The sequence below is a fragment of the Pseudophryne corroboree genome, chromosome 2 (assembly GCF_028390025.1).
Source record: "Pseudophryne corroboree isolate aPseCor3 chromosome 2, aPseCor3.hap2, whole genome shotgun sequence".
NCBI classification, from domain to species: Eukaryota; Metazoa; Chordata; class Amphibia; order Anura; family Myobatrachidae; genus Pseudophryne; species Pseudophryne corroboree.
This window is the reverse complement of record NC_086445.1, coordinates 516,360,798-516,381,793: the sequence shown is the minus strand read 5'-3', so window position 1 is coordinate 516,381,793 and position 20,996 is coordinate 516,360,798. Positions and strand designations below refer to the sequence as shown.

The window sequence follows — 20,996 nt, the reverse complement described above, 5'->3', positions numbered from 1 at the left end:
GGGGGCCGGCGGCGCGGCTCCGGGACTGAACATCGAGGTCGGGTCCTGTGGTCGATCCCTCTGGAGCTAATGGTGTCCAGTAGCCTAAGAAGCCCAAGCTACCACCAGTTAGGTAGGTTCGCTTCTTCTCCCCTTAGTCCCTCGCTGCAGTGAGTCTGTTGCCAGTTGATCTCACTGTAAATAAAAAACCTAAAATATACTTTCTTTCTAGGAGCTCAGGAGAGCCCCTAGTGTGCATCCAGCTCAGCCGGGCACAAGATTCTAACTGAGGTCTGGAGGAGGGTCATAGTGGGAGGAGCCAGTGCACACCAGGTAGTCCTAAAGCTTTCTTTAGTTGTGCCCAGTCTCCTGCGGAGCCGCTATTCCCCATGGTCCTTACGGAGTCCCAGCATCCACTTAGGACGTCAGAGAAATATAGGTCACATAGGGCCCTAAGTTGGGTACATTGCCTTCGCTATTGACAGTGTATGGTAGTACTGGCCAACGTGGGCGGTGAGCGGGTGAAGAGCGCTCGGAGAACTTTCACCGTTACCTTATATTGAGTATTTTGGCGTTTGTGGGAAAAGGCCCACAATTATGGGAGCCAGTTGCTCAAGTAAGGGACGTTTAACCAGGGTTCAGGTTGTAGAGCCTCGGCCCATGGGGTCAGCGGAGTTTAAAGGAAAAAGTATTGAAGACTTTTTGTCTGAATGGGAATGTGTGACTGACAAAGATAGGGAACCATTCCCTAAGGTGGGCAGCTTTGAACCAGAGGTATTGCAGAATGTAAGCAGTAAAATATGTCTTCAAAAATCCAGAAAACAAAGGATTAGACATAATGATTGTTTAAAATTATGGCAACAGGAGGGGGATATGCAAAGAGAACAAATTCGCAAAACAGGTTCAAAACCTAGCGGGAATGAGAACACAAACACACCAGTGTCGACACAGGTCGAAGGGGAAGAGATGGCTACAGTCAATGGTATATCCGTAAACGATAGCAGTATGCAAAATCAATGTATTAACCCTAATTTTTGCAAGTTGCATCCTGTTTTGAAGTCTTTTCCAGGTTATAGGTCACCGAAAGATGAAGGATCCAGCCAAATCGCAGCTCTCCTCCAAGCAGTCACTTTGCAGGACAATCAGGTGGGGCCTGTCCAACCAGGTAGTGCAGTAACAATATTCCCAAATAAAAGAACTAGTGAGGTCACAGCTACCGGTAAGTGTGAGACAGCTCATTGCGCAGAGACAACAACACCTCACAGTAAACAAATCAGGAACGGAATGGTAGAATTACACCCTGTCTTGGGAACAGTAACTCCCAATGGGGGAACCGATAGTCAGGGAGTAGTCCTCACCAGGAATAATGCAATGTATTGCCCGTGGCCCAGAGATGAGCTGCGATCAATCATTTCAGAATTCCCCGACCCTCGGAAGGATTTAGCTAGATGTCAGAAATTTATCAGAGATCTGGGTAATGCGTATAAACCGACAAACAAACACTGGCGGATACTTTTGAAAGCGTGCCTATCCCCTAATATTGACACTCAAAAATGTATCACTGATTGTAGATTAGAGTCGGATAGTCTTATGACTGACAAACACAATCAGGAGAACTTGAGCAAATTAACAGGCAACTAGAGTTGTATTTCCCCACAACTGTTAAGTGGAGAAGAATTTTCTCCATAAAACAGAGGGAAAATTAAATGACATCTGAATATTTCCATCGGGCCCTGCAAATAATGGATAGATACATGGGGGTATCGGATACAGGGAACGATACGAATTACAGGGAGGTGGCTGTCTCTGTGCTAATGGACGGACTCGATAAGACAGTAAGGGACAGAGTACAAACATCTTTGCCTAATTGGAGAGGAGTCACAGTAGCTTGCCTTAGAGAGTGTGCAATTGTACACCACAAGAATATTGTTAGGCGTAGAAAACAACAGGAGGAGAGGCTGAGGATTGAAAGTATACAGGCTCTTACACCAAAGTCTCATCAGCCTAAACCCCAGACCCCTGCTGTTTGGAAAAGACAGAGAACATGCTACATTTGTAGGAAGGAAGGGCATTTTGCCAGAGATTGTAGGTATAGTAGAACACATAGCCAATATAGACCCCTAGACAGAGAAAACAAGCCACGTTATTAAACACATAGACGGGATCAAGGGACATATAGTAAGGAATCACGATGCAGTATAGAAAAACACAGATTCGGTTAATGGGAAGAACAGAATAAATGCAACTTTACCCTTTTGACAGAACTTACTGTGGTTAGGAGGAGGCCTCTAAACTTCTGCTTCTCTCTGTAGCAGAAGTGACCTCTAAGTAACTTAACAGGAGTTTTGTTAGAGATGGTATACATATAGAGTACTCCCACCCAGGAAGCACAAAATATGTTTGATACCCACGAAGACTAATGTTGCATTTCACTGTTTTAGATGCATGTCCATCACAGGTAGAGGAAATTATCTCAAAGATACCGGGTTCCCTATGAACTTAGAATGGACAAGACACTGGATTGATGGCTGGGATAGTCCCAGTAGAGATATAACACACATAGATTTTTTTTTAGGGGAACAGACCGATTAGGGAATCATTCCCCGTAGTGCCCAATCCAGATGTCAAACTTTGTAAAATCTTCTTTGCCTCTACAAACTTATCTGTTACTAAACTCTGTGATTTGTCTTCAAAGTTTCCTCTTCATCTCTTAAGTTCACCGACAGGATTACAGTTCAAACGTCACATGCCTACTCGGTCTTTTCAGATTTCTGCCCAAACCCATTATATCTCACCAGCATAGGGACACCAGTATCAGTGTGCCTGGCCATGCACAAAGGGTGGAGAATGGAAATACTGGTGAAGGGAGGCTGTGCATAGATACCGATATACATGATGGTGTGACACCCTGATGGTGAACGCAAATCTGACAAATTTTCTTTTTATTATTTCCCCTCTCTTTTCACTTTCCAAAGATGGTTCACTTCACACAACTGATAATACACAACAGTTAAACACATTGAAATGCAAGATTTATGTTCCCTACAGAAAGGTCTCTGACCCAGAGAGAACCCGTGACAAAGAGCAGAGTATAGAGAACATCGTATCACTGGAGTGTCTGTTCCGGGAAGGTTGAGAGGCAGTACTGTTAAGACGGCACCTGAGCGCGGAGAACAACAAGACCAGAGGCGGTTGTCGCACCAGTTTTTTTTATTTTCTCCATTCCCCACTACCCTCCTTCTCTTCCTCTCTTTCTCCCCCCTTCTTGTTTCCCTTCTCTTCCCTTAACAAGATGGACTTACCCCAAGAGACTGCGTTCCGGGTTTTCCTGTTAATAGTGTGGTTGACCAGAACAGTCTGTTTCGGTGAGGGTCCCAGAGAGGTCGAGAAAGGATCTGGAATGGGTTCTGATGGCGGGGATGGATTTGTAGAATCTCAAGAGCAACACATCACTCGAGCAAAGGTGAGTATCAGAAAGCGATCTGGTAGTCAGGGAGCTCAGAGGCACTGTGAAGGATTATTGGCTGAGGAAAATTGCATTTGTAGGAATTGTGAGAACATAGTCGAGGATGGGTGCATCCAGAGATGTCAGTCCAGCCTTAATATCAACATGGACCGTCATCCATTGAGTGATTACCACTCACTAGTGGGTAAGGTCTTAAACCAGACAGAATGCTGGGTGTGCTCACAAGTACCTCAAGGTCAGAGCAAGTCAGGATTAGTACCGTACCCTTTAGCAATAGATGAGGTACTCGAATTACGGGGTGGGAGACCGGTGGGCAAGAAATTCAATATTTCTAGGCCCCCTAGTTTGAAGCTCCACCAGTATCATGTAGATAGATCCTTATTATGTTTCAATATTTCCAATTACCGAAAACCGGGAAATTGGGAAGTGACGTGGAATAACCAGACAATAGCCTTTTCGCACAGAGCTGATAGGATACCCATAGACTCTGAACTTGTATGCCAAATAGCCAACAGTGGAAGGTATTTTCGGTATAGGTACCCTCGAGGAAGCAAGACCATGTGGGTTGGAGAAGTATCACCAGGGTACCGTGCTCATATCATCCAGCCCGATACTTGTACTGAGCAGATGGGAGAACTAGGGATTGAGTTTTCCACTTGGAAAGTTTGTAATATGGTAATGTCATATTCTGTCCCCTATGTTCTCCCCGATGATGCCTATTTCATATGTGGGAGGAAGGCGTATAAGTGGCTTGCCCCGAACTCAAAGGGATTGTGTTATGTTGGAAGATTGTTGCCAGAGGTCATGACCATAACCCATGATAAGATGAAAGATATTCACCGCGGTGCTCAGGCTCCTTATACTCATACTCACTATGAACACATCGTCAAGAGACACCTCAGAGAGGACAGAGCACGTAGCCTCTGATTTGATCCACGAATCCACCGGGATTCAATTCCTTCTCGCATTAGACATCATCCGTACTGCCAGAGGAATTATAAATTATAGGTATATCCATGCGCTAGCGAACTTGATAGATAATATCACTGAGATGTATTACGACACCTTCAGGTATACGGGAAGGGAGTTACAAGCTTACAAGACGAAACTGATCCAGCACAGGATGGTCCTTAATTATATCACAGCCGTGACGGGTGGGTACTGTGTCACTTTGGCAACTCAGTATGGTGTGAAGTGCTGTACGTATATTACAAACAGCACTAACGACCCCACGGAGATCATCGATCAAAAGAAGGACGATATCTTGCCGTTGAAGTGGGAGTTCCGGAGGAGACACAACCTTACCCTAACCGCTGTGGGTAATGAGCTGACTGGCTGGGTCTCATGGTTGAACCCACGAAATTGGTTCTCAGGATTAGGAGAGTGGGCTCAAAATGTTATTATGAGTGTAGGAAAGTTTCTCCTTTGTATCCTGGGAGTCGTCATAATTATTGGCTTGATATTTAGGTGTGTTCGAATTCTGACGCGGCGCAAGCACGGCACAAATTTGATGAGTTTAAGGAGCGAGGGCATTGTTATAGCAGCCGATTTAATTTACGACCCATCCATAGAGACAGTGTTATGATAAGGATTGCAACTGAATTCCATGGCCTGTTTCTTTCACCCGTTTTTCCTTTGTCTCCCCCTCTGCCCAGATACACCCATCCGGAAAAGACATCAGCCTTACCCAAGAATGTTTATGTAAATGTTATGTGAATGTATTTTAGATATGTGTCTTATCTTCATCTCTACAACCTTCAGTTAATGACACACATAGTCGACAGGTGATATCCACATATATTAGCACTCACATATGTTCCCCCTCCATGTATCATCAACTAAATGTGCACCCCATTTGTTGGAACAATAAGCCGAAAAGAGCTCGGTAGTGTTTGTCGGCCCACTTACAGACCCTTAATACGGGATAAGAAGGATTTAATGTATACTTCGCAATACCTCGAAGCTTATCTAAAACATATACGGCACGATGATACATGCCCCTCAGACATGGAGTCATACATACATGCTTTTTACTATCCCACTAGGTCATACATTTCCCACCTACAACTCTCCTCCGACCATCCAGTCGTCTGTAGATATTGTATTGATATTTTTTCTGTTTAGTGATTAGATAGTGGCAGTTATTGGTGACTGCCAAAGGGTGGAAAATATTGAAGAACACACAGCACGTATAAACTGCAAACACATGCCCACTGCGCGTGCACTTGTTCTGCAGTGCGTGCACGTGTACGCACGTGTACGCACTTTGCGTATGGTCGCTCCCGCGGTCCTGCGCATCGGCGCGTGGTATGGGTATTTACGGCAGGGTTTGTGTACGCATGGAGGGCCATCAGAACACATTACATATTTAATCCAAATAGTGCACAATGTACACATAGTCTCCTTGCACCACATCAGAAAGTTATAGCTGTTTAAATGGTTGCAGATCAAAGGGATTCACCTTTACAGGATAAGAGGGGACAGACTAAGGTTATAAGGTGGTATTTGGTATCCAGCTGTAGGGTATTTTAAGGGTAACATTCCGGTGTTAGTCTGCAGAAGCAGAATATACATATAAACTGTATTTACTGTATATTATGTATGCGGCGGGAATCCAGAGGAGACCACCCACAAGAGCAGTTGAGAAAGACATCGCCTACCTTTTCAAATCAACCTATGACCTCTCCTGTACTGTAAAAGTGCATCCCTGTGTCCAATGGACAAAGGGATTACAGTATCCATTGTATTGCTTTTGGAAGACTTGTATAAATAAAGCCTGCTGCAGGCCGGCCAGACACAAGACTCACAACGTTATCTATTTGATTACGGAGGACTGGACCAGGAAGCGCACGCGAATATTCTCACGTATGTACATTGACTGTAGCCATTATTCTGTTATATATATTGTCTTGTATTGTAGTGTATAATTTGTATTGTAAACCCCCTTTCAGAAATAATCCACTGTGGTGTCGGAACCCAGCGGTAAACTCACAATTGGTGTCGTGTGCTCATTGCCCTGCTAAGGTTTAAAGTGTATTATTACTATTATTGCATAGCATTGCTGTAGAAGGTTTAAAGTGTATCTCTGGGTGTGTATGCCTGCGAGTACTTTGTATCGTCAGCGCGGCGTGTGTACGCAAAGTCCGTACACTACGGAACCCTTTTCCGCTAATAGCGTAAAAGGTGCGTAGTGTGAATTAAGTATAGCGGCCACAGCGGCTAAAGGTTTAAAGTTTATTTAAGGTGTGTTTAAGGTATAGCTTTCATTCCTGTAAAGATAATCAGCTTTATCAGAAAGGAGGAGAAAGGGAAGAATGAAAGAGAGATAAGGTATCAAGGTAAAGAGAGAAGTAAGAGAGGTAAAGAGGGTGTCCCTTCTCTTTCTCTCATTCCCTTACTTTCCCTGACACCCTCTCTCTTGTGTGTCTCTCTGTCTCTCTTCCTGACACCCCATCTCTATCCCTGACACTGTCTCACTATCTCCCCCTCTCTTCTTCCCCCACATTCTCTGACCCCCCCTGTCAGAGCGAGAGAGTATCAGGGATAGAGAAAGAGGGGTGTCAGGAAGAGAGAGACCAAGAGAGGAGCGAGAAAGAAAATTGTATCAGGGAAAGTGAGAGAATAAAAGATGGCAGAGCGAGAGGGTGTCAGGGATGGAAAGACAAGATAAGCGCCCTCACTGACTTGTAGGTGGGGGTAGGTTGATCTGGAACACACAATGGTGGAGACCAGTGGGGGTGGGCTCAATAATCCATATTTTCAGGAGGGGGGTGGTCACTTCTGCGGGGGATAGCTCCGTAGCCTGGGGGGTCTAAAATTTAGATTTCACTGGTTTTTGAATAAGAGAGACTCAGCTATCGGATGGTACCTGGGTCAAGTAGATCTGGCTGGTGTTTCCAGAGGTATCAGGGGTCAAAGGTCAAACAAATGCGACCAAGGAAACCGGACTTATCTCTAGTGTGGAGCTGGCACTAGGACCCGGTGCGTGAAGCAGGATATCTCTGGTTCTATTAGAGGTAGAAACTTGGATCCAGGGTCACCTGGAAGCTGAGAGTCTCCTTTAAATTTTGAGTGTCTCAAGCAAATTCTAAGTTTTACAGAACTGGAGATTTCCAGCGAAGACGAGGAATAAATGTTCCACAAACAGAGAGCTTTATTTAATTTCCCTATAGATAATGCACGGTCCCGCCCACTTTGCAGCCAGATATCTCCGCGACCCCATGTCCTATCAAAAATCAGATGACAGGTCCAAAAAGCAGGGACTCTCCTCTTTCAGGGGACACCTGGGTCGCCAGGATCGGACTGGAAATGCCGGAATGGGAAGAGACCGACACAAGGGTCCCCCTGGAGCCTGTCTCCGGTCGGGAAAAAAATGCGGTTTTATAGTTTTGCAGGCAGATATCTCCGCGGCCCATGGGTCTATCAACAAGCTGACAACGGTTCCTAAAAGCTGGAAATCTCACCTTTCAGGGGAGATGCGGGTCTTCGGGATCGAACAGGATCATCCAAAATGGCTAGCCTTTCAGGATAGGGGATATCTACGGTCCTATGCCGGTCACTGTTATGCATCCTGTACCCCCTTCACAACAGGAGCCCCATTGTCTCTGGCATTTCTGCCTCTGATCAGCTTTTTTGTTCAGGAGAGGGAAGTGGGAAAGGTGACAATGTCCGTAGCTGGAGAAGGTATGTATGAGCCTCAGCGGAGGCGGGCGGCGGGTGAGCTGGCTGACACTGCTGGCAGGCGTTACACTGGGGAGCATTAGCGAATTTACTCCTAGACAATTAAGCACTGGCTGGGCCCCTTGGACCTGTCGGGCCCTAGGCAGCTGGTTTGGTTGTTTAGCGGTAAATCTGCTCCTGGGTGGGAGGCAATGGAGAAGTGCCCCCTGCAGGTCAGGAGCCCAGCGGCAGCCGACTCCATTGCCTCCCACAGTTCCGCCACTGGGTTTATGTACATTACCGCCATCACATTGTCCAACTGAACCTGAATGGTGTGATCTTGAAGAAGATGTGATGCATGCAGAAGGGCGTTGTATATGGCCCTTAGTTCCAGAATATTGATTGGAAGAATGGTTTCCTGACTTGACCATTTTCCTTGGAACTGTTCCCCTTGGGTAACTGCTCCCCAACCTCTTAGGTTTGCGTCTGTTGTTAGCAGAATCCAATTTTGAATCCCGAACCTTCGGCCCTCGGTCAGGTGAGAAGTCTGAAGCCACCACAGAAGGGAAACCCTAGCTTTTGGCGACTGACATATCGTCTGGTGCATGTGAAGATGCGATCCGGATCATTTGTCCAACAGATCCAGCTGGAAGGTCCTTGTGTGAGACCTTCCGTACTGCAGTGCCTCGTAAGAGGCTACCATCTTCCCCAGAAGGCGAATGCATAGTTGCACCGATATCCGGGTTGGTTTTAGAACATCCCGCACCATTGACTGGATTATCAATGCCTTTTCTAATGGAAGGAATACCTATTGAGCCTTCATATCCAGTAATCATCCCCAGGAACAGAAGCCTCCATGTTGGTTCCAGGTGAGATTTTGGTAGGTTCAGAATCCACCCGTGATCCTGGAGTAGTCGGGTTGAGAGGGCAATGTTGTCCAACAACCTCCCCCTGGATGGTGCTTTTATCAGAAGATCGTCCAGGTACAGTATTATGTTCACTCCTTGTTTGTGGAGGAGAAATATCATCTCTGCCATTACCATGGTGAACACCCTCGGTGCCGTGGAGAGGCCAAATGGCATGGCCTGGAACTGGTAGTGACAGTCCTGTAATGCAATCCTTAGATAAGCCTGATGAGGTGGCCAAATTGGAATATGAAGGTACGCATCCTTGATATCCAGAGACACCAGGAATCTCCCCTCCTCCAGGCCTGAGATCACCGCTCTCAGAGACTCCATCTTGAACTTGAACACCCGTAAGTATCGGTTCAGTGACTTGAGGTTTAAAATGGGCCTTACCGAACCCACCGGTTTCGGTACCACAAACAGGTTGGAATAATAACCCTTGTTTTGCAGCTGAAGTGGAACTGAAGTCTGTACCAGTTTTTGAATTGCTTCCTGTACAGTCACACTTGCCTCTTGAGAAGCTGGTAAGCCTGATTTTAAGAATCTGTGAGGTGCGAGTTCCTGAAACTCCAGTCTGTAGCCCTGGGCGATAAGATCTTTGATCCAGGGATCTTGGCATGATGTTGCCCATATGTGACTGAAATATTTTAATCAGGCTCCCACCTGCCTGTCTCCCAGGCAGTGCGGTCCACCAACATGCTGTAATCTTTGAGGAAGCAGAACCGGAGTTCTGTTCCTATGAACCTGCAGTTGCTTGTTTTCTGAGTTTACCTATGGCCTTTGAAGCCTGTAAAAGAACCTTTGGTTTTACTTTTGAATTTTGTTGACCAAAAGGACTGCAGAGTTGGAGCAGAGTAGGTCTTCCTTGCTGGAGGGGCTGCAGAAGGAAGGTATGTAGACTTACCCGCCGTAGCCTTGGATATCCACGTATCTAGTTCATCTCCACGCTTTTCCTGGAATCCGCATCCGCAGTCCATTGGCGTAGCCACAAGCCCCTGCGTGCTGACATTGCCATGGCAGTGGTGCATGCATTGAGCAAGCCAATTTCTTTTATGGTCTCCACCATAAAATTTGCAGAGTCCTGTATATGCTGTAGGAGAAAAACTATCTCCTCCCTGGATAAGGAATCTAACCCGTCAATTAGATTACCTGACCATTTAGTAATGGCCCTAGTGATCCATGCACAAGCAATAGTGGGTCTCTGGGCCACCCCAGCAGCTGTGTACAGGGATTTGAGAGTGGTCTCAATTTTGCGGTCAGCCGTGTTTAAGGAGGCTGCTCCAGGGACAGGTAAGACTATCTTACGTGACAACCTAGATACCCATGCGTCAATAATCGGTGGGTTTTCATCCTGAGGAAAAGGGACGGATATTAGTAATCTCTGAGGGATCTATCATCCTGAGGAAAAGGAAAGGATATGAGTAATCTCTTAGGGATCTGAAACTTCTTATCAGGATTAACCCAAGTTTCTTCAAACAGAGAATTCAACTCTTTTGGTGCAGGAAAAGTAGCAGAGGAATTCTTTTTTTACATTAAAATAAGACTCCTCATCCTCTTCTGTCATCTTATCAGGAATTTGCAGGACGTCTCTAATAGATGCTATCAGAGCCTGTACCCCTTGTGACAGAGCTGCATCCCTCCCACTGAGTCCACCTCTCACAAGTCGTCATCAGTGCCAGCCAGCAGGATTTGAGCCAGTGTACTCTTTTGTGGACAAATGGTAGGGGTCTGAGGCGCTGGTGGGGTGCCTGAATCTCTGTTCATCAGGTCATCCACAGACTGTCTTATGTATTACGTCTCTTTCTCATTCTGGGATAATTTATTAGGGGTGTAGTATGGTATGCCGGCGGTCGGGCTCCCACCGACCAGCATACCGGCGCCGGGAGCCCGACCGCCGGCATACCGACAGTGTGGCGAGTGCAAATGAGCCCCTTGCGGGCTCGCTGCGCTCGCCACGCTGCGCTATTTTATTCTCCCTCCAGGGGGGTTGTGGACCCCCATGAGGGAGAATAAGTGTTGGTATGCCGGCTGTCGGGATTCCGGCGCCGGTATACTGTGCGCCGGGATCCCGACAGCCGGCATACTGAAGACCACCCTTTATTAGAAATATTCGAGATCATCCCTTTTAGTGAATCCAACCATGCTGGTTTGGACCCACTAGCCTGAGAATGTGTACTATCTTGAGTGATCCCCCTGGGGAAGAAAAACACTCCACTGTGCATGAAACACACTCCTTTGACATCGTAAATGTGAAATCACCCCCACACACACAGGAAAAGGTTAAGCACAAGTAACCCACACAGAGCCCTTCTAGGGAGACACAGAGTGTGATGGATCCAGCGCCCTTCTTGCTAATGCCAAGCTTAGCTGGGTGGTAGACTAAGCACCCTTAATAGGGGCTTTGTATTCTAACACCGCTCACCCCCCCTAACTATGGCCCTCATTCCGAGTTGATCGCTCGCTAGCTGCTTTTAACAGCCGTGCAAACACTAAGCCGCCGCCCTCTGGGAGTGTATCTTAGCTTAGCAGAAGTGCAAACGAAAGGTTTGCAGCGCTGCTACAAAAAAAGATTGTGCAGTTTCTGAGTAGCTCGAGACCTACTCCTACCTTGCGATCACTTCAGACTATTTAGTTCCTGTTTTGACGTTACGAACACGCCCTGCGTTCGCCCAGCCACGTCTACATTTCCCCAGCCACTCCTGCGTTTTTATCTGACACGCCTGCGTTTTTACACACACTCCCCGAAAATGGTCAGTCACCTCCCAGAAACACCCACTTTCTGTCAATCACTCTGCGGCCAGCAGTGCGACTGAAAAGCGTCGCTAGAGCTTGTGTAAAACTGCATCGGCTTTTGTGAAAGTACGTCGCGCACGCGCATTGAGCCGCATACGCAGAAGTGCCAATTTTTAGCCCGATCGCTGCGCTGCAAACGAAAGCAGCTAGCGAACAACTGGGAATGAGGGCCTATGACCCCCTGGTACCGTTGAGGAAATGTGGAGTTCTTGTGGAGGAGCTGCGCTTCCCTGCCCATCTTGTCAGTGTGAGCTGCAGAGAGAAAATGGCGCTGGTGAGATGCTGGATCCGCTCATTGTGAAGCCCCGCCCCCTTAATGGCGTGTGCTCTTCCCATTTTTTTTATACTTGCTGAGGTGTTTGTGATGCTTAACGGCGGGATAGAACCCCTACAAAGTAGAACATTTTAAACCACTGTATATATAGGCGCTACCACCTTAAAAAGAAAGTATAAATTACCCTCCTTTTTTAGGATTCACAGTTTGCATCAATGATTCATTAGTATTCCTTTAAAAAAGAAAGAACAATAAAAATAGTGCAGATGGTATTGTTACATTTATAATGATGGAGAAGAAATAGCATGGACTCCTACCAGAAGAGGTGGTCTACTTATCGTAGACAATCAAGCAGCTGGGTGGAGCGGACAATGGCAGTCATGCAGTTTCCCTTCTTATCCCACAATCCTCCAATTTAAGAAAACTCTACATAGCGTAACACTATTTTATTTACATTCAAAAATTAAAATTTGCACAATGGCTAAACAAGTTGGACTCTCACCAAAGATATCAGTCTATAAACAAGGTAGACAAATGCGCAACAGGCGTCCCTGGACAGATGTTCCACGCACACTGGGTAAGAGTTCCAAGAAAGCAGTCCGCACAGGCTCCTCACCAACGCGTTTCAATACCATACAGGGTATCTTTTTCAAGGTATGAGGAGACCTTCTACATATCCTGATATATATACCCCCAACAATTAAGTGGAAGTCACACATGGAAAAAGCTAATGCCAGACATGGAATTCCTACTCAATCTAATTACATATTCACACAATGGGTATCAGAAAGTCCACTTGCCCTGGTGTTCATACAATCCTCCTGGTTCAGCTGAATGTAATAGTTCGTAGATACCGGAAGTCGCGGCACTTATTTGCGTTCCAAATGACATAACTTCCTGTTTTGTATGTGGTCCAAATGACGTCACTTCCGGTTACGTATTTCCGCCCTAGGTCCGTTCCTCTGATATTTTGCGGGGATTAAGGATCCTATCTATACCTCAGCGGCCATTGTGGTGATCCAATGTAATGGGCGGCCATGTTTTTGAGGACCAGTTAAGGGGCGAAAAATATAAGGATGCATAAAAATACATATTAGTACAAAAACAGTAAATCCTTAAAAATACATTAAAAAAACATAAAAATTACAAAAAAATATAAAAGAGGATAAGAGGATAAGAAAAAATCAGAGAGAAACAGCATTCCATCAGAGAAACCACTTCACCTCAAAATCTTTATTGAGGCATACTTGCCTACCTGACCTTCTCCATGAGGGAGAAAATGCTCTGTTCCTGGACTTTCCTGGTCATGTATGATTGCCCTCACCTGTGGTGAAACACCTTTCTTATCAATTAACTAGCTCACCACAGGTGATGGCAATCATACATTACCAGGAAAGTCCAGGAACAGAGCATTTTCTCCCTCATGGAGAGGGTCAGGTAGGCAAGTATGATTGAGGCCATGTGGTATTAATGTCTGGAAATTATATATCATTTCCATTTCTGTTCGTGCTAATTTAGATGCAGAACATTGATCTCTAATATTTTTAGTTACTTTTTTCAAGCCATAATAGTTCTCTGTATGTTTAACATTACATTGATGTTCCTCCTTAAAATGGAGCGACAAAGCATGGGTTTCTAAACCCTTCCATATATTGCGCACATGTTCACTAATCCTCGTTTTTAATGGGCGACTTGTGCGACCTATATAGAACTTGTGGCAACTACATTCTATACCATAAATAATGTTAGTTGAATGGCAAGTTATAAAATCTCTGATGGAATGCTTTCTCTCTCCTATCATCACATCAACCTTTTTCCCCCCAAAATTATTGGGGACAGTCTTACATCCTATACATATACCGCACCTATGGAAGCCTTCAGTTAGAATTGTTGCTTTTTTAGGTGACCCTGAATGTAAACTTTTTACCAACTTATTCTTTAAATTTGGCAACCTGCTAAATATACACGTTGGCTCTCTAGGTAAGTCCTATCCTATATTTGGATTCTGTAACAAAAAAAATTGGAAAAATTTGTTGTAAATGACCATTTAAATTTCTCTGTATCTATTACTTCTCTTTTATTATCCCTCCTATTAATAATGTCTTCTCTCTTTAGTTTTTTTTTACTATATCTAAAGCCATGGGTACTTCCTCATCTGCATAACCACTTGCTAAAAATTGGTTACTCATCTGTTCCGCCTGAGTTATAAAGACATCCTCGTCGGAACAGTTCTTTTTAAGTCTCTGGAACTGGTTAGAACCCCTGTAAGCTGTACTGCCAGTTTGGGTATAGTTTTTAGTGGCTCAGCTCGCCCCTCACAGTGGAACACACACACAGCATGTTGTCCTGAGCCTGGAGATGCAGCCTGCATGTCAGCGCTGCGCTCCATACCCCTATGCCGCCATTACAGCCGGAGACCCACTAACCTGTCCACCGGCCGCCTACTCACCACTTTTCTTACTTCTGGCTCTGTTAGGGGTGGCGGCGTGCTGTGGGAATGTACCTTCGCGGTGGTGGGGCTTGCGAATGGTTCCCTCAGGAGCTCAGTGTCCTGTCAGCTGGGAACGGGACCATTAGGAGGTTAGGCCGTTCACCCCCCAAAGTCCCACGAAGCAGACAGACTAATGCCAACCAGACCTGCCTGAAAATAACAAACAGAAAAGAAATGCAGAAAACTCTTCAGGAGCTTCCATAAGCGTGACCGGCTCCTCCGGGCACATTTTCTAAACTGAGTCTGGTAGGAGGGGCATAGAGAGAGGAGCCAGCCCACACTATTGATTTCTTAAAGTGCCCAAGGTTCCTAGTGGACCCATCTATACCCCATGGTACTAAATGGACCCCAGTATCCTCTAGGACGTAAGGGAAACATAAAGTCATAAATTATATTGTGAAAACACCTAAACAACAGTAGATCACTAAAATAGCATCATGGAAACATACAGCCAGTGCAAAGTGATATCTATCTGTAAAGAAAAGACATGTAGGGGATATCCTATTAGCCCCGGTAAAACATTGGGTGCGAAAAACATATGTTTTTTTTATTTATTTTTCCCGATGTTTCACCTTTTTTTTTTTTTACATGCTATCCTGATTGATCGCCTGTAAAAAAATGCCCTATCTTCCGAAAACAGACAGGTTCAGTGAAACCTGTGTGTTTTCAGTAGAAACAGCCCCGTTTACATGCTGTTAATTTGGTTTCACCTGCCTGAGGTAGGTGAAGCAAAAGCCCCAATAAGCTGCGTCTCGTGCCGGCTTATTGAAGCTAATTAGATAGCTCCTGGCTAAACAATTAGCCCTGGCAAATTACCGGCGCTAATAGGATATCCCCCAAAGAACTAAGGGGGTAATTTTAAGTTGATCGCAGCAGGATTTTTGATAGCAATTGGGCAAAACCATGTGCACTGCAGGGGAGGCAGATATAACATGTGTAGAGAGAGTAAGATTTGGGTGGGTTATTTTGTTTCTGTGAAGGGTAAATACTGGCTGCTTTATTTTTACACTGCAAATTAGATTGCAGATTAAACACACCACACCCAAATCTAACTCTCTCTGCACATGTTATATCTGCCTCCCCTGCACTGCACATGGTTTTGCCCAATTGCTAGCAAAAATCCTGCTGCAATCAACTTGGAATTACCCCTAAGCGCACTGGTGTAGAATAGTTGCACGTGGAAAATAAACAAAATTCTTAATTTTTTTTTATTAATAATAATTTAAAAAGGCACTCCTCATAAATATGGGTGGCTGCTTAAAACAAGTATCAGGCAGTGTGTGTGTGAGTCACACGTAAGTAAGTGTTGCGATCAATATTATGCTTAAAGCGCCTAATAGTGCAAATAATTTAAAGAGACTTTTCAAAAAGTGCTGTAAAGTTAAAAAATATTTCAGGAAAGAATTTAGCTTCTTTGTCCGGTCTTCGACCATATGACCATCATATTGCCAAGGTACATAAAAAAGAAAACAAAAGTATAGAACATTGTGTGTATTGTCTTAAAACTGCATATTTGTTGAAGAGCAAAAACTGTGGGGTATATTTACTAAAATTCGTATTTTCCCGACTGAGGTTAAAGTTCAATCACGGATGACATCGAAAGTGTAAAGTTGCAACTTTTTGAATTTATTACGACTAATTTACTAAGCTGTCGTATTCTGCATTTTCGTATTTACCGATGTCAATGTCATTCGGTTTTTTTTGCAGTGTTTTACGTGAGTGACTTGTAAAACACTGCCGACTTTAACACAATGAATCTCGGCCGGATCTGAGAGATCCGTGCTGGGCTTCATTGTGCACCTTTATTAAAATAGAAATCATTGTTAAAATCTAAAAAAAAAAATTGTGGGGTCCCCCCTCCTAAGCCAAACCAGCCTCGGGCTCTTTGAGCCGGTCCTGGTTGAAAAAATATGGGGGGGAAAATGTCAGGGGTTCCCCCATATTTAAACAACCAGCACCGGGCTCTGCGCCTGGTCCTGGTTCCAAAAATACGGGGGACAAAAAGCGTAGGGGTCCACCGTATTTCTGAAACCAGCACCGGGCTCCACTAGCCAGATACATAATGCCACAGCCGGGGGACACTTTTATATAGGTTCCTGCGGCCCTGGCATTACATACCCAACTAGTCACCACTGGCCGGGGTACCCTGGAGGAGTGGGGACCCCTTCAATCAAGGGGTGCCCCCCCTCCAGCCACCCAAGGGCCAGGGGTGAAGCCCGAGGCTGTCCCCCCCATCCAAGGGCTGCGGATGGGGGGCTGATAGCCTTTTTGTAAAAAAATGAATATTGTTTTTAGTAGCAAGTACAAGTCCCAGCAAGCCTCCCCCGCAAGCTGGTACTTGGAGAACCACAAGTACCAGCATGCAGTGGAAAACCGGGCCCGCTGGTACCTGTAGTACTACTACTAAAAAAATACCCCAATAAAAACAGAAGACACACACCTTGAAAGTAAAAGTTTAATACATACATCCACACCTCCATATACACATACTTACCTATGTTCACACGAGGGTCGGTCCTCTTCTCCATGTAGAATCCATGGTGTACCTGTTGAAAAAATTATACTCACAAAATCCAGTGTAGATGGCTCCTCTTCTTTTCTATTTGTAATCCTGGTACTTTGCAAAATAACAAAACGGACACCCGACCTCGCACTGAAAGAGGCCCCATGTTTTCACATGGGACCCCTTTCCCCGAATGCCAGGAACCCCCCCTGACTTCTGTCTAAGAGGGTTCCATCAGCCAATCAGGGAGCGCCACGTTGTGGCACCCTCCTGATTGGCTGTGTGCTCCTGTAGTGTATGTCAGGTAGCACACGGCAGTGTTACAATGTAGCGCCTATGCGCTCCATTGTAACCAATGGTGGGAACTTTGTGGTCAGCGGTGAGGTTACTTTCGGTCAACCGCTGACCACAAAGTTCCCACCATTGGTTACAATGGAGCGCATAGGCGCTACATTGTAACACTGCCGTGTGCTACCTGACATACACTACAGGAGCACACTGCCAATCAGGAGGGTGCCACAACGTGGCGCTCCCTGATTGGCTGATGGAACCCTCTTAGACAGAAGTCAGGGGGGGTTCCTGGCATTCGGGGAAAGGGGTCCCATGTGAAAACATGGGGCCCCTTTCAGTGCGAGGTCGGGTGTCCGTTTTGTTATTTTGCAAAGTACCAGGATTACAAAGAGAAAAGAAGAGGAGCCATCTACACTGGATTTTGTGAGTATAATTTTTTCAACAGGTACACCATGGATTCTACATGGAGAAGAGGACCGACCCTCGTGTGAACATAGGTAAGTATGTGTATATGGAGGTGTGGATGTATGTATTAAACTTTTACTTTCAAGGTGTGTGTCTTCTGTTTTTATTGGGGTATTTTTTTAGTAGTAGTACTACAGGTACCAGCGGGCCCGGTTTTCCACCGCATGCTGGTACTTGTGGTTCTCCAAGTACCAGCTTGCGGGGGAGGCTTGCTGGGACTTGTAGTACTGCTACTAAAAACAATATTTATTTTTGGACAAAAAGGCTATCTGCCCCCCATCCGCAGCCCTTGGATGGGGGGGACAGCCTCGGGCTTTACCCCTGGCCCTTGGGTGGCTGGAGGGGGGGGGGGCTTGATTGAAGGGGTCCCCACTCCTCCAGGGTACCCCGGCCAGGGGTGACTAGTTGGGTATGTAATGCCAGGGCCGCCGGGAGCTATATAAAAGTGTCCCCCGGCTGTGGCATTATGTATCTGGCTAGTGGAGCCCGGTGCTGGTTTCAGAAATACGGGGGATCCCTACGCTTTTTGTCCCCCGTATTTTTGGAACCAGGACCAGGCGCAGAGCCCGGTGCTGGTTGTTTAAATATGGGGGAACCCCTGACATTTTTCCCCCCATATTTTTTCAACCAGGGCCGGCTCAAAGAACCCGAGGCTGGTTTGGCTTAGGAGGGGGGACCCCACGCATTTTTTTTTTTACAAAATAACACTTTCCCACCCCTTCCCACTGAAAAACATGCACGGATCTCATGGATCCGTGCATGCCTATCCAAACACAGTAAAAAAAGCAGGTCTGTTTTTTTTTAGCACTTTTTCACGATTTGTATTTTAGCACGGCAGTGTTTGGCTATTGTCGGCAGTGTTTGTGATTTGCACTTTTTAGTAAATGACCGATTTCTACCAAATTCCTGGCGTATTTGACCGATGGTGTATTGATTCGTAATTTTTTCCTAGGACTTCCAAAATAATACGAATGCCCTCATCACTGCCGTGATTTGAGTTTAGTAAATTCCCGAGATGACACTTTGAAGAAAAAACATCATCTCGGTCAAAATCGGGACCTTAGTAAATATACCCCTGTGTGTGGTTAGGGAAAGGCAATCCCAAAATAAAATCTCTTTTTTTCACCACTCAATGCAAATTAATACACAATTTTAATTTGATTAAAAATATACAACCAATACAAAATAGCAGATAATAGTAAGTAGCACACACATACAAGAGGTCAAAATTAAAAAAGCTTATCTGTCCAGAGGTGGCATTCCTAGGTACAGCAGAGTCCCAACGCCAGTGCCGTAACTAGATATTTCAGCGCTATGTGCAAGAAACAGCATTGGAGCCCCCCCACCCCACCCCCTTCATATACAAAACAGGGACAGTGTGCGCCGCAGGCGCATGGCAAAAATATAGGGGCGTGGCCTAATAGGGAAGGCACGTGGCCACAGAGCTCTCTTTTACAAATTACGGCAGGCAGAGCTCCCTTTTACACAGTACGGCAGGCAGAGCTCCCTTTTACACTTTACAGCAGGTAGAGTCAGAGCCGGATTAAGGGGGGTGCCCCGGGGGTCAGTACCCCGGGCCCCCCTGTTTTAAGGGGCCCCCTGGCCGAAGCTCTGCACCAATCTACAGGTTGCCGGGGCAGGAGGGATCCACGCTGTGCATGCGGATTCCTCCCTCCTCCTCTCGGGCAGCACGGTCGGGGACTGAGTCAAGCAATCTCCAGCCTTCGCTATTGCCAGGAGAGATGCTGCTGGCTATGAAACAACAAGTATGGTCCTTTAGAGAAAGCAAAGGACCAAAAGAAAGCAACTATAAGCCTTTTCCTGGGCACACTTGAAAAAATTGAAAAGATGAAATTATTAAGACATAACTTTTATTAATGTATACTTTAAGAAAAGACGAGAGCTGGCATCAATAATTGAAGAACATAGGTGTTCATAAGTACTAATGTACCTATTATAGGCAGGATAATAATTTAAGTGAGCGAAAATAGACGACACCTCTCACAAGGGACGGTAGCAACTGTAACCATAATGCTAAAATCAATATCAGAGAATTAGGGATATTTTTGTACTTTAGATGCACTTTTATTTTCCTGATTATTGTGGGCGCTACAAAGCCCTCCTGTTGCTTAGACTATTTGAGAGCACAACGGTAGTAGATTCTAATCTTGGGAATTCCAACCCCAAGACCTTACAGTCATTATTATTGCCTCAAATCACCACTGATTAGATCTTTCAGCAACAATTTAGCAATTTATTGTATCTATATTCTCTGATACGAATTTAACCTGATATTTATTCTGTGATTGACATCCTGGGTCCTAATACAATCGGTCAACGGTGCGCCTAGGAGACGGACTTACCTACGGTCAGACGGCACTGAGTATGCCCAAACTCGTCTGATCTTGGAGGCCAAGCACTGCAGGGCCTGGTTAGTACCTGGATGGGGAACCACCAGGGAATACTAGGTACCGTAGGTATTTTACTCTCCAGCAGCTAAAACATTTTGGGACCCAGTGCATCAACTTGGTTTCAGGTTACAGCATTTATCAGACTATATCAGACCCGAGGTAGTGACCTCATTCATACAAAATTTTGATCATAGAGGATATGTATGATTTATCTTTATGAATGAGGTGTCGTCTATTTTCGCTCACTTAAATTATTATCCTGCCTATAATAGGTACATTAGTATTTATGAACACCTATGCTCTTCAATTATTGATGCCAGCTCTCGTCTTTTCTTAAAGTATACATTAATAAAAGTTATGTCTTAATAATTTCATCTTTTCAATTTTTTCAAGTGTGCCCAGGAAAAGGCTTATAGTTGCTTTCTTTTGGCCCTTTGCTTTCTCTAAAGGACCATACTTGTTGTTTCATAGTTGTCATAACTATCTTCCGGGAGCACCACCAACCATTTGCTGAACGTATCATTCTAGTAGGCTTTCATGTTGGTTTAATATTTCTAACTTATTGTAAAATAATTGTTATATCCTGTGCAGATTTATTTCTTTTTGTTGAGATGCTGCTGGTGGCAGAGGCTGGAGATTGCTTGACTCAGTCCCCGACCGTGCTGCCCGAGAGGAGGGGGGAGGAAGCCGCATGCACAGCCGCACTCCTCCCCCGGCAGCGTGGATCCCTCATACCCCGGCAGCCTGGTGTCTTCTCTT

At 45.4% G+C, this 20,996-nt stretch overlaps 1 pseudogene; it reads left to right on the top strand.

Moving 5' to 3' along the window:
* The first annotated feature begins 20,187 nt into the window (after nt 1-20,187).
* Nucleotides 20,188-20,306, top strand: LOC135052128 (5S ribosomal RNA; annotated as a pseudogene).
* The last annotated feature ends 690 nt before the right edge of the window (nt 20,307-20,996 follow it).